This window comes from Branchiostoma floridae, chromosome 17, assembly GCF_000003815.2.
Source record: "Branchiostoma floridae strain S238N-H82 chromosome 17, Bfl_VNyyK, whole genome shotgun sequence".
In the NCBI taxonomy this organism is placed as follows: domain Eukaryota; kingdom Metazoa; phylum Chordata; class Leptocardii; order Amphioxiformes; family Branchiostomatidae; genus Branchiostoma; species Branchiostoma floridae.
The window spans coordinates 4,214,646-4,221,385 of NC_049995.1; the positions used below are offsets into that span (position 1 = coordinate 4,214,646).

The window sequence follows — 6,740 nt, forward strand, 5'->3', positions numbered from 1 at the left end:
GCACGTTACGATACAAATAGCAGATCCACAAACATAGTGCTGCAATATCTGCTGGAACCGCAGGTGTCGCTGCAGTACTGATAACAGCCGCTATTCTCGCAATCATGTTCCTTCTTCTTAAACGACGTCATATTTTAAACAGATACGGCGATGAAGAACAACCTCCGCAGACAGAAAAGTGAGTGTTTACCCTTATCTAATTTCTTGTTCTACGAAACCTTTTTGCAATGTTTGATTACCGTATACAAAGTCGAATAATAATGTGTAAGTCATTTGCATAAAATTTACAAAAGCTCTAAATATTTCATGGAGGTATGAGGTCGCCGAGCTCTAGTTTCCAATTTCTTTCTTTTCTACGATAGGGAAACATATCTTATAAGAGCTTATAATTGTAGTGAGCAAATCAGATATTAGAACTGCATCAGCATATTTATATTCAGCTGTACAAATATTATGAACAATTTAGTATTTTTTACTACTCGCACACAATACTACAAGGCGAGTCTTATATCATAGTATTATTATGTAGGTGACTCGTAAACAATACTATAGAGCGAGCCTAATGGTATGATAGTGTTATGTGTGAGTTGCTTGATAAAAGGCTACAGAGAAAACATTCAAATCTACATTTTTCGAAAATGCTGCATTTCTAGTTCTTTTAAACTCCATTTTGTTTGTCAATGTTTGTAATACATTTTCAAAAGAAGCACTTTTTCCATGAAATCTACAAAACCTTTCACACCGTACCTACCAACAAAAACCACCCCTTTGTATATGAAAATGTTGAACAATTCATCTCCCACTGCATACGGAAAAGAAGTCGAACCCATCAAATAGCTGGAGCAGAAGTAGATTTAGATTAGACATTTGTTAAGTATACAATTATGCATATCACTAGTACTGCTTTACTCTGTTTGCAATTAGCCGGGCATGAACTTGCAATTAAGTTATCTATTTCTTCTGCATGAACACAGTGCGGATGTAAAAAAAAAACTGTGAGATCTGATTTTAGTATTTGTGTTTCTATTTTCAGGAGAATACCGTTTGTCCCACCGCCAGTGTTAACGGACATCTACAAAGACCAGGCCAACATTTACAGCCATCATGGAGGACCGATCTACTTTCCCAACAGGAAGGAATTCATGAAAGAACATTATGAAGAGGACTAAAAGCAGGCTTCATTGAAAGGCCCATTGTGTGAGATTTAGGCCTGGAAATTTCCAAACCTTCATATGAATGACATGTAACTTTCAACAACTACTTTTATATCATATTTGCATCATTATTTCATCTTTCTAGTCGTTGTAAACTGTTCAAAATACAAGGTCTGATAAGTGTATAAAACCATCTCAAACTAACATCATCATGATAATCAAAGTTTAATCAAAATCTATTCAAAGCAGTGTTAAAACTGTTCAAACGTTGCTTTGAAACATTCGTTTGCACAGTCAATGATCTTGTAACTTCCCTCCCTAAATATTGGTATGCACTTTACAGTATTGATATAATAACGTTACAATCATGATAATCAAAGTTTAATCAAAATCTATTCAAAGCAGTGTTAAAACTGTTCAAACGTTGCTTTGAAACATCCGTTTGCACAGTCAATGATCTTGTAACTTCCCTCCCTAAATATTGGTATGCACTTTACAGAGTTGATATAATAACGTTACAATGCAAGGACATGCATAGTAGGAAAATCTAGTACCTTCTGTATTGTCCTAACCTTACACAAAGAACCTTGAGGACACCAGACAATGTTTTCGCTTATTGAGCGCTAGTTGAGTACATCGCATTTCATACTAGACAGAATGTAGAAGCTGAAACTTGAGACAGATGACATTAGGACGTCATTATCAGTTTTTAAGTAAGTTCAATTAGTATTTTAGCATCTTCTGAGCTGATACTTGCACGGTTGAACCGTCAACAAAGAAATATTGTTTTGCCTCAGCAGTTCTCCCGAGTTCAAGTTGTGCCATTCGTTTTACATTCGTTTTATTTTTATAAAGTAGAGAGAGAAAGACGCACACAAACACACACATAACGTTACATACATAGTACATAACACACACTAACACTCACACATAACACACACTGACACACATTCACAGGTGCACACATAAGCACACACACATACCTACAGACACACACACGCATATTTACGCACACACAAGCACACACACGCGCGCACACAAATATACAGGCACACACACAAGTACACATACGCATGTAAGCAGATACATTTACAATCTACTTAAACACACACACGAATATGCACGCATACATTCACAAATATGCACACACAAATGCGCTTATACGAGCAAGCACGAGACAAACATATCACGAACACACACACACACACAGACACACACACACACACACACATACAGTATCATATACTATAAGGTGAGACGTTGACACCCTGCCTTTGTTTACCTTTCTATGGGATCCTGTTATATAATGCTCTGTCTCAACCCTGTTATGTAACGTTCTCTACTCAATTCCGCATGACTGATGATTTCACCAAACTATGACCTCCAAGTAAACAACTCAACAAACTATCTGCTACACACGTTTGACAACATACTCACAAAATATCGATTATGGGAAACAACATTTACTTCACGTACATATCTATGTTCTTTTTTCCACAATTCACAGACTGTGCAATTATATTTGACATTCTAGAATTTATGGTGTGTACTAGATCAAGAAAAAGATAATGCAAGATCACATAACTTGTTGTAATGGCTAATATGTTTTCCGTAAACTTCAGAGATGGAGTATTCATGTGACCGTATGTCATTAGACACCAGAACAAAGTACTCTTATTTGAATTGGTTAGTCAAAAATGATATCAAATGATTCGACCTTGGTTTGGAACACACTGCACACGTGACAACGGTGGGAAAGGTGAGCTGAAATTAGTGACCCTTTCCGGTCAAAACTTGACGAACGAGCTGACAGCCTTGGGCTCCTACTAACCAAGGGCGTCAACTTCGTAACATCCAACTACAGTACACAGGGATCCACCCAGATTTAGTATACTAACTCTTCTGTGCAAGAAGACGAACTCTTGGATGAAAGCAGACTCATGGACAAGGTAAGGTACTTATCTGTTATCATAATTCCCTTCATTTTTGTTGAAACTCACAGAAAAGTCATGTAGCAAGATTTTAGTACCGTGTAACGTTTGCTAGTGGTGACAACTGGCATCACGTCCGTTTCAGATAGTTTAGTTCAGTTCAGTTCGTAGTTTAGATCCTTGTCAAAACTGACGGTTAAAGCTGAGTATTTGTGTCAACTTAGTCCATACAATGTTTATAGCAAACGTTACTCCGGCAAATGTAGTGTGAGAGTTTAGCGGGGTTGTTGGCGCTGTGCAATGTGGCATAATACGAGATTGTCTGAAGTGAATCGGTGCGTAAGTAACACGCGTAGTTTAGCACTCATGTAACGTACGGGCGTAACACCTGGTTCAAAACTCAAAAGCGCCTTCTACCAGTCATAAATTACGTTTATCGATGGACTATGTTTGTGCTGTCGTTTCGTGTTACATGTCTTGTGCTCAGGGGGTAAGGTCATTCGTGGGAATTCTTATTTGACCCGAGCCTCACCTGACCTTAATCTGCACAGTATAATTATCCCCGCAAGGCAGGTTATGCTTATGCATACTGGCGCTTGTTTCTGTGCCTGTGTGTGTGTTTGTGTGTATGTATTTGTACACAGTGTGTATGTGTCTTTGGATGTGTGTGCATGCGCATATGTGTGTGTTAGTGCGCGTGTCAGTGCATTTATGTTCTTGTGTTCGTATATGCGTAATTTGTTATGTGTGTGTGCTGTGCGTGTGTGTGTGTGTGCGTGTATTCGTTTGTGTGCATGTGTATGCGTGTGTTTGTGTGTGTGTTTGCTGATCTTTATTGTACACTACATACTATCGCTTCTCTGCTTGCACAGTCGATCATAGAAGTGAACTACTATCCGGATGGTACCCAGGCTATACAAAGAATTTCTATTAAGACGGCATTCCGCGCCTAATATGAAAAGGGTATAATGGTTTGGCTTGCTCCCTACATTGAGATCTCGGATAAGAGTTTCTTTAAAGCTAAGGGCACAACCCGCCGTACACAACTGCGCAAAAATGTGGGCAATATTTGTGGGATTCGTAAGTAATAAGTACCTCCTCCGTACGAAATCCTACGGAATCTAACGGATTTGGAAGCACGCAGACACGCCGCAGCACTTTACGTGCATGCAGAACTTTCTCTGCGTTCGGGTTGCGGATTGACGCGCGTACCCCGTACAACGAGTGGAGTGAGTAAGGAAACCATACGTACGCAACGAACGATGCACACAACCGCTCACGGCATGCAGACCACATACCTTAAGCAACCGTGCGAGTGACGTGCGCTGACGTATACTCCCTCCCTGCTTTTGCCATCCCTTCCCCTCGTTTTAAGGAAAACCTGGCGGACGTGGCCTCCCCAAAAAACGTACGGACGAAAAAAATACGTACGGCGGATTGTACCCGTATTCTATCACTCCACCAAACACAACTAACTAGGGAAATTCCATTATTCCGCAGCCACTTTATACTGCATAGAAACATTAATGAGTAGCAAATAACGCATGAACACACAAACACGCACAAACACAGGCACACACACTATGGCATCATTTCCGTGTCAAAATTTCGTATTGAAAAAGGTACCTTAAAGAAGCGAAAATAGACGTAAGTACGTCTACGCTGCTTTGAACAAAACGTCGTTTTGGTAAGCCTAAAGGGGCCTTTTGAACGATGCCCATACGTCCCCTTTGCATAGCTTTACAATTTCCGTGTCAAAATAACGTTTTCTAAAAGGGTACCTTAAACAAGCGAAAATACGTGTACGATGTTTCAACAGGGACGTTAAACGTTACGGTACGTACACCCCTTCTCACTCCAACATGGTTATGCCCCACTTGATCAAGTCAACGTTACCATCTGGTACTGGGTACGTGTCACTTGAAATCGAAGCATCGTCACCCTTCCACCCCCCATACATTCCAAACATGGTTATGTCCCACTTGATCAAATCAACGTTACCATAAGCGACGCCTGGCGGACCATTAGGTACTGCGTACGTGTCACTTGAAATCGAGACCCTTCCCTCCCCCATTCCAAACATGGTTATGCCCCACTTGGAAAAGGCGGCGGAAGGTGTGCGGATAATGGAGTGCGGATAAAACAATGACATAACACGTTTAGCACATTGTACCTGTTGCGATTTAAACAAAGTCAAAGTCAAAGTCTAGCACACATGACAGGGCGACGTGATTGACAACTCTCTGGCACAAGGACGCCGGAAAGTGCCACGCGTCACGTGTGCGGTTATCATTCTGCTATTTCTTGGTGTAGGGGAAGGTGTTTTAAAGATGACAAGTGGATGGGTAAATGTTCTCAAGGGACAATCAGAAGAATAGATAAAAGGCCATAAACAGAACTTCATCAAATTCTGTGGGAAAATGAGGCAGAGAAATAAGCACCGCCCACCACCGTGAGACCTCCCGGTTTACGCGATAATGAAAATGCCGCCCACTTGTTTCAAAAACAAATAATGTTCAGCAACCGAACTCACATCACCAGTTTTAAGAGTTTGTTCCCTATACTAGCAAGAATGAAATCACGAGGTCCCCATAGACACGGAAATTGAAAGTATTGATTTTTTGTCACAAATCGGAATGTGTCTTGAAGTTGAAGCACTGGAAATAATTTGGCATCTGGGTACTGTAACATCTGAGATAAATAAGGTATGGTTACGATTGACACGCCTTATCCGATAGATCTACTGTCAGAGTAATAAATTACCTCGTCTGGTGTCGTATGTCTTTTTGTATGCCCAAAGGACATATTTCCACATTCTGGTTTATCATTACAAAACGGTAAGGCCACAGCAAGAAAATAATGAGATAGCGCGCAAAAAAAAGATGCATCGGGTAAAAAAAAAGCAAGATGGTTAAAATTTCAAAATAGAGACTATAAACACTATAACAAGATTTGAAGTGACGAAACATGGGATCACAACTAGCAAGGCACTCGTTCCTGTATTAAAGAAGTGAACCCATCCTGCGCCTTTGGGTGCCAATCCGAAACTATTTATCACTATTTATTCGATTGCCCTTTGTTTGATAAACATAGAACGGCTTTTCGCAACAATAAATCTAATTTAACTGGCCACTTGTTTGATTTTGAAACCATTTCCGACAATCTGAAACTTTCTTTAGTCCTTAGAGGTTCGCCTACATTCAATGCTGAAATTAATTCCAAGCTTATGTTATTCACTCAAAAGTTCATTGATCTTACTTAACGTTTCTAGTCATACTGTTATATTCCATGTGTAGAATTTACTACATTTATATATTATTGAATTGTCTACTTTGTACGTGGGGTGGGTAGGGGTGTTTGGGGCACACACGACGTTAGTCGTTTAGTTTGTTCAAGAATTGTTTTTAATGTTCTTATACCTGTACTCATTTATCTATATGCATGTTAAGTGGCACTGTTAAAATAAGTCTCTTAACTTGAGTGCAGTGCCACTTTGTCCTATCTGCTTTTATGTTGAATAAAAAAAAAAAAGAAGTGAACTAGTGTAGTAAAGGTGATACTAGTGTGGTGACTGGTATCACTTGCCAAGCTGGCAACTACATTAATGGCCTCCACATTATTGGCACTTTTACAACAATCCAAGAAGTTCACTCGC

General features: G+C 39.9%; 1 protein-coding gene across 2 annotated transcripts in view; it reads left to right on the forward strand.

Annotated features, from left to right (window-relative positions):
- LOC118404667 (adenosine deaminase-like) overlaps positions 1-6,740 on the forward strand; it is a 79,817-nt gene that overhangs the window by 23,397 nt on the left and 49,680 nt on the right. The gene's annotated exons all lie outside the window — the stretch shown is intronic.